The following is a 7004-nucleotide window of genomic DNA, read 5'->3' on the forward strand; positions in this document are numbered from 1 at the left end:
AGGCAGGCAGGCAGGCAGGCGGTGTCCTGGGGCCGCGTTTGATTAGTTCAGGTTGACAGTCGCGCTCCGCGGCGCTGCCGGGAGGGGAGCCTGATTACCCTAATGAAGCTTGAACGCAGTTTGTCATCCAAACAGCTGGTTCTGAGCTGCGCTGCTGCCAGCTGCCCAGCTCAGCCGTGCAGCCGTGTGCCCAGAGCCGGCCCTACTTCAAGCAGCCTCCACCGGCGTGACCACGCAGGGGGTGGCATCCCTGGGTGGGCTGTGGGACAGCCCCAGGGAATAGCACAGGCCACGAGGGGTGGGGGACTTGGCAGGTCCTTAAACAATTGGAGCAGGGCAGCTTTTCAGGACAGGACAGCCCCTAACTCTAGACATCGGTTTCTTCATCTATAGACACTGGGGACCTGGTGGTTCTGAGTTTCTGGTTTCAGATTGGGGTGTCACCTTCTCTGGGATTACTTCCCAGGCATTGTAGGCTGGAGCCGGAGCTTCCATGAGCACCTACAACCTTGTCACCCCTGATGGCCCCGCATTGTCCCAGTAGGTCTAGATAGTTGTGTCTCATTTGTTCACTGATTCATTTACTCACTCACCAGCTCTTCAGTGAGAGCACACAGTAGTGCTCATGCCGGTCACTATCCTGCCTTCATGGAGTTTGCAGTCTAGTGGTGGAGATTTGTGAGGCTTGAGCTCGTCTGGGAGGCCAAGGAGGACTTCCTGGAGGGAGATTCCTGTGGAATCTGAGCATAGAACAGCTGGAGGGGGAAGCCCAGGAAGAGTGATCCAGGCAGGAGGAATAGCACAGGCCGAGGCCCTGCAGGGAAGGAGAGGCAGAGCAGTGTTGTGCAGGGATGGGCAGCGTCTAGATAAACTGGGTGCATACAGCTTAGTTCGCAGCTAGTGCTGGGCAGGTTCATCCTTTTTTTCCTACTGGAGATCAAACTCAGGATCTTGTGCCTGCCACTGAGCTAAATCCCTGGCCCTGGACAGGTCCACTCTGATGGCCTCTCCTTCAGCCTTTTATTCCGTGCTATAGGTGGGGAAACCGAGGCCCACAACACGGGATGATATCTCTGCCGTATACCTGGTGGCCTGAGAGGCCTTGGGCAAAGGCTGTTTGCTTAGCCCATGGTAGAATCTGCAGGGAGCGCTAAGATGACGAAGGGGTGGAACTGGGACCCAGGGGCCCGTGGGCTCAGGCCCTGGTTAGGCACAGGTGGGGAGGGCAGCGGACTACAGGCCTGGGGCCCCCCCTGGGCAGTGAGTGGGTCTTCTGGTTCTCTGGGCCAGGACCTGTATCAGAACCTGGTGGCCCTGAGTCCATTCTGGCTTGGCCCAGGGCTGGCACAGCAGGCTTAGAAAGGGAACTTAAGAGCAGGTGAGGGTAGGGTAGGTGGACCCTGGCATGTAGTCCTGAGAGCCTCTGACCTCCCCCAGCACCAGCTCTGAGCCGTTTCCCTGCCTTTACAGCTACCGTCTGTGGCCACCGTCAACCCTCCCGTGTCCCTGTGGTGACCTCCTGGATGCTGTCCCAGCATATGGCTGCTGTGACCATCGCGTTCCCATTGCGCCTTTGGTCCTGTCACCTCCTTCTCCCATACTGTCCATGGCTCCCTACGATGGGCTGTCCAGCTGCCCCTCTGCACCGACCCTGCTCGCTGTCCTTACATTGCCCTGGAACAAGCATGGTCCCTTCCTGTTGGACAGGGGACTGTGGGGCCCTGGGTCCTGCACGCCTCTGTCCCGTGGCCATTGTCTTCTCCCAGCAGATGCAGGCAGACTGGTGCCAGACTCCCAGGCACTGGGCAGATGGGAGCAGCCCTTGCCAGCCTGAGGGCTGGGGCTGAAAGACGGTTACGCAGCGCTGCAGGAAGGAGGAATCCCTACCACTCAGCTCCCTCTGTATCACTGCCGTGTGCTGTGACTGCCCCGGAGGCGGCAGCTCTGGCAAGGGACTGGCTTATCACATCCATCCCCACCCCAGCCCTGTCATGGCTCTTCAGCAGGTGGGGTGATGGGAGCGGTGAGGACATTTCTGTCTCAGTGACTCAGGCTTGGGTTTGGGTGGCATGGGCACCTCAGCCCTCCCAAGCAGCAGGCAGGGAATGTGCCTGGGCCCCTTCTCTGCTGGGATGCTCTTCTCTGGCCTACGCTGTCAGGGCTTTCTTTAGGGCTTGGCAGAGGGGACACTGATGCTTGGAAGGCCGGCTAGACCCTGGCCAGGTACTAGGACCCCAGCTAAGCACTTGACATGTATCATGCCCTTCAGTCCACCCACACACACCCCTGTGAAGCTGTGTGTCCCCTCCCTCCATTTCACAGAGGAGAAACTGAGGCCCAGAGAGCCACACAACCAGGGAATGGGTGAGCGAGGCTTTGTTTTGGGGCCCCTGAGGCCAGGGTGGGGTCTGTAAGCAAGAAATAGACATAGGAAGGGGGCCAGGTAGATGAACAGGCTGGGCTTCGGGTGGGTTGAGATAGGCACTGTGCCGGAGAATGGGCCGAGCCCCGGGGGCTTGGGTGCTGCTGGGTCTCAGGGCTGAGCTGCCCCAGGGGTGGATGCCTGCTGAGATACCCCTCAGGGAGTCTGGGCTCCGCAGAGAATGGGGCAGGGGTGGGCTGGGAGACGGGAGGATTCAGATGAGGAAAGTCAAGCCTGACCCAGTGACAGGGCGCATGGGATGCTTCCAGAGGTGAAGGTGGTGTTGCCCCTGAGACCAGGGCTGCAGAGACTGAGGGAGGTCAGGAGGTTTCCTGGAGGTGAGGCCCAGAGCTGTGATGGGAGGGAAAGGTGGGATTAAGCAGAAATGAGCAACCATGTGCCAGGCTGAGGAAAGGCCCTGTGGTAAGGAGGCAGTGGGAGATGCTATGTGTGTTGGAGCCGGAGACCTGTGGGCAGAGGTGTGCTGCCTGAGGCCTTGGGGCTTGCAGGCAGTGGTCAAATCAGGTGTTAGATACGGGCTTTTGGGTTCGGGGAATCCCAAGGGTCCTCAGCCCCAGGCCTGGAAATCTCAGGGTTCACAGCCAGCTTGCCTCTTCTCCTGGCTACTGTCTTGGGTAAGGAAAGTGTTACCTCCGACCCTGTATTTCCCCATCTATAAAATGGGCTCATTGCCCCTCCGTCAAGGCCTGGCTGGGCGGTGTCTCCCACATTTCCTAGGGTTCCCACTCAGTCCCTAGGCCCAGATGGAGGTTGGTGAAGAGGCTTCTATCTCCCTGGCAGGTTGGAGAAGGTGAGTTCACGGCTGAGGTGAGGACTCTCACGGGTGCCCGCTGCTCTTTCCTGTGCCCTCTGGCACCAGCCCTCACCCGCTTGGGGTATCAGTAAGGGCTGTGTCCAGCAGGCTGCTCAGACACTGTACCCAGGGCTTGCCTGTGGCCCCATCATGTTGGTGTCAACCTCGGGTCAGATCTGGGGCTCAGTGAAGCCCAGGGTTCACTGGCACCTGTGCTGTACCCTTCCAGGTTGGGAGGGTGCTCGCCTCACATGCCTGTTGTGAGGGCTGGAGTCCTAGGAAGCACCCAACCCATGGTAGCCTTTAGTGCGTGCTCTCTGCTTCCTTGACAGGGCTGTGCACTTCTGGCTGCAGGTAAAGGTACTAAAAAATGCTCATGAAGGGAGACAAATGAGATGCCTGGCTGTGTGACACGGTCAGGCCGGTTCCTCTCTGGGCTCCTCTGTGGAAGGTAAGCAAGACTGATTCTGCCCCCTGAGCCCCCGAGAGACTGGGTGTAGCAGGTCTTTGCCAGCCCAGAGTTACATGCGAGTGAAGAAACTGAGGCCTAGTGAGGTGAGGTGCAGCCTGGGCAGCTTGGCAAGGAGCAGCAGGACTGGGGCTGCCACTGCTTGAGGGACTCTGATTTCAGTGCTCTCAGTGGCGTGCCCAGCCTTGCCCAGCACCTGGCATTTGAGTGCCACATGCAGTGGAGGTGCTCCCACCTGCAGGAGTGTGCTTCAGCCCCGGGTGGGTGTGGGGATATTGTCACAGGTTGGCTTCAACTCTGGTGTCTACGCATGCAGGAGGCTTACTGGGGGACACCCCCAGAATCACACCAGTGGGCATAAGGTGAGGAGAGATGTCAGGGGAGCCCTCCACCTGCGCAGGCTGCAGAGCTGTCCTGGGCCATATCCCTGCCTGTGTTGGTTGGTTGCTGTTGCCATTATCCTGGAGAGGGGGTTCCTTCTACTGAGGGACACAGTTGTGAGCCCCTGCAGCTGGGGAAAGTGTGTCTCAGTCGTGAAGGGGCCTGGGTGGGGCACAGATGTCCTGTGACATTTGTAATCAGAGCGAGGTAGGCACCGAATCTCCAGGACAATTGCTGTGAGGAAGGCAGTGATGGCAGCTGGCCCATCTGTTCCTGGACTCCCTGGTGCCCACAGTCACCATGCAACCCAAGCTTTGTGGCGCTGCCGCAGCTTCTGAACCAGCAGCAGCAGTCTTGGGGCCCTTCCTGTTGTGCCTTGTACCCTCAGCCCCTGTCTCCTGGTGCTTGTAGAACCCAGCCTCTGCTCCTGTCCCCTCCCGCTCTGTTCACAGCTCTGGAGGTCCTACAGCTTCTCCCAGAAGCCCTGGAGGGTGAGCATGTTTCCTGGCCCCCCACCCTCAGGGACCTTGGCTCTGGGTCAGCCCAGCTTTGACTCTGATCTGGACTGCGAGCTCCTTGAGGACCAAGACATCAGCCTCCCTTGTGTGCTGCCTGCCAGGGAGACCTGGAAGTATGCCCAATCCCCAGCTACTTTATAAACATGAGCAGAGTGAATGAAGTCTCGAGCCCTCTCTCCCTGTGCTGGAGTGACTTTCTGTGGAATAGAAGGCCAGGTTGGTGCCAGCCTCTCAGCAGTGCCTTTGGGGAGCCAACCAGTGTCTGTTGGGCAAGAAATGGTGAAGGTCTGTGACCATTAAGGGGGACTTGGCCCCAGGTTCAGATGATAGGAGGCTGCTGAGGGGCTAGCAGGTGGGAGGGGACAGCTTGGGACACTTTTCCTGGAAGTTTGAGCAAGCTGCTTCTCTCCTATACTCCCAGGAGGAGCGTCGCGTGCCTGACCCTGCCCACCCCAGAACAGCCAGAGGAGCCCATGGTGGCTGCTGTGCCACTGTGTTCTGCACACTGAGTATCCATGAACAGTGGGAGGATGCCCAGAGGCCCAAATGACTTGTGTTGGTTTGCAGTCTGCCCTTTCATCTGTCCATCTGTCTGTCTATTGAGCAGCTATTTCCTTAGTCCCAGCCTGCAGAGGATCAGGCCAGGGATAGGAGAAACATGGCCCTAGGTTGTGGCTGCCTCTGTCCTGCATTGACTGTCTGAGCCTGGGGTTCTGGTGTCCCTTTGTGCACAAACCTTGGGCTGCCCACCTCCCTGCCAGGACGTGGTGTCCTCTCCTGTCGGATGAAGTTCACAGAACTCTCTGGGTAGCTGGGAGCTCTTGTGAGACAGTGGCTGGAGAAGGGGTTAGCACAGCACGCAGTTCGGGCAGGTGGTAGACTGACTTCCTGTGTCTCTGCTGCTCGTCTCTAGGTTCCCTTCCTTTCCCCTTTTCCTGCACCTCGTAACTCGAGTGGATGTTGGCTCGTGACCGCTGCTGGGTTGTGTGGCTCCCTGACCTCCCTGTCCCATTCCCTGTTCTGTCCTCTTCCAGCCATAATGACAGCAGCAGCCCAGCAGCTTGCAATCCTGTGGCACCTGCATGGGTGCTTGGTGCCCTGTGTAATCCTCACAGCCACGTGGAGCAGTGGGTATGGGGCTTACCTCCTTTTACAAGTGAAACTGAGGCTCCAGGCTGAAATTCAAAGCCAGGGCCCTGGCTCTGGGTCTTGTGCCCCAAACCATGGTGCCCTGTGCTTCTCAGCTCAGCCCCTGTGATGCAACACAGTGTCACTTAGCCGACCAGCCCAGCCTCCCTCCTCCTCTGTCCTCTCCTGGAGCCTTGCACTTACAGCCCCTGAAATGTTCTCACATGTGGCTCAACTCAGCTGCCACCTCCTCGAGAGAACAAGCCTGGCTGACTAAGAGCAGCGCTCCCCTACTTGTCTGTCTCCTCGCTATCGTCTGTCCTCCCTGGACATATGGCTCTTCCCTGTGATGCTAACAGCTTGACCTGGGGACCTCTGAGGGCCTCCCAGCGCCTGTCCTCAGTACCCAGGCTATACCTGGCTGCTCCTCCCAGCTGTGCACTGGCACACCTTCTGCGGGCTCAGTCACCTCTACACTGGGGCCTGGGAGTAGTTTGGCGGGTGGTGGCTTTGACCTTTCACAAGAGGCCCAGGGCCGGGGATTTAGCTCAGTCGTTCTGCCGTCTGCCTCACAAGCATAAGGTTCCAAGTCCATCTCTGGTACCAAAAAGAAAAAAGAAAACAACATTTAGCTGGTGATTTAGCTCAGTGCATAAGGTTCCGAGTTTGATCTCCAGTTCCAAAAAAACAAGAGGTCCAAGGAAACTGAGCAAGGTGAGTGGTCTACATTTGAGTCCCTCTGGGAGTCTCCCAACTAACTATCCTTCATTCATTTAGAGCTGCGTTAGGAGCCTTTCTGCTGGCTCCATGCTCCAGGGTGAGGGAAGGCTCACCCTGAATGAGGTGAATGCCATCCTTACCTCTCCCAGTGCGGCGCCACCTCCTGCCTCCAAAGAGGAGTCCACTTTGGTCTCGTGGTCAAGGAAGGGACTTGTTACCTGTTTCCCACCATCTGGCCAACCCTGTCTTCTGATGACTGCCGAGAAGCCCTGAGCCTGGTTGTGCCAGCCTTAGGGGGACCTTGCGGTATGTGGGACTCTGCCCCATCAGCATCTTAGGTATCTGCTCCATGCCACAGCTGCCCTTCCTGGCTCTGAATCGAGCTCAGGACCTTGGAAGTCTTCACTGAGTGAATGGCTGTGTGCACTGTGACTCCGTTTTCCCTGAGTGCCCCTGCCTGTGTTTTGTGTTTCCTCAGGTTCTTTTTTGGGTGAGAGAGGAAACAATGATGGCAGTATTAATAGCAGCAGCAGTAATCACTGCTCCTCTCTA

The 7004-nt window shown here is 57.9% G+C and overlaps 1 long non-coding RNA gene across 1 annotated transcript; it reads left to right on the forward strand.

The window, feature by feature from the left end:
• Window positions 1-967: 967 nt before the first annotated feature.
• LOC104869258 lies at window positions 968-5172 on the forward strand. Its single transcript, XR_782269.1, has 3 exons — window positions 968-3233; window positions 3569-4820; window positions 5026-5172. It is a non-coding gene; the product is annotated as an uncharacterized LOC104869258 (long non-coding RNA).
• The last annotated feature ends 1832 nt before the right edge of the window (window positions 5173-7004 follow it).

The sequence above is a fragment of the Fukomys damarensis genome, unplaced genomic scaffold (assembly GCF_012274545.1).
Source record: "Fukomys damarensis isolate Sample0158 unplaced genomic scaffold, DMR_v1.0_HiC HiC_scaffold_19, whole genome shotgun sequence".
NCBI classification, from domain to species: Eukaryota; Metazoa; Chordata; class Mammalia; order Rodentia; family Bathyergidae; genus Fukomys; species Fukomys damarensis.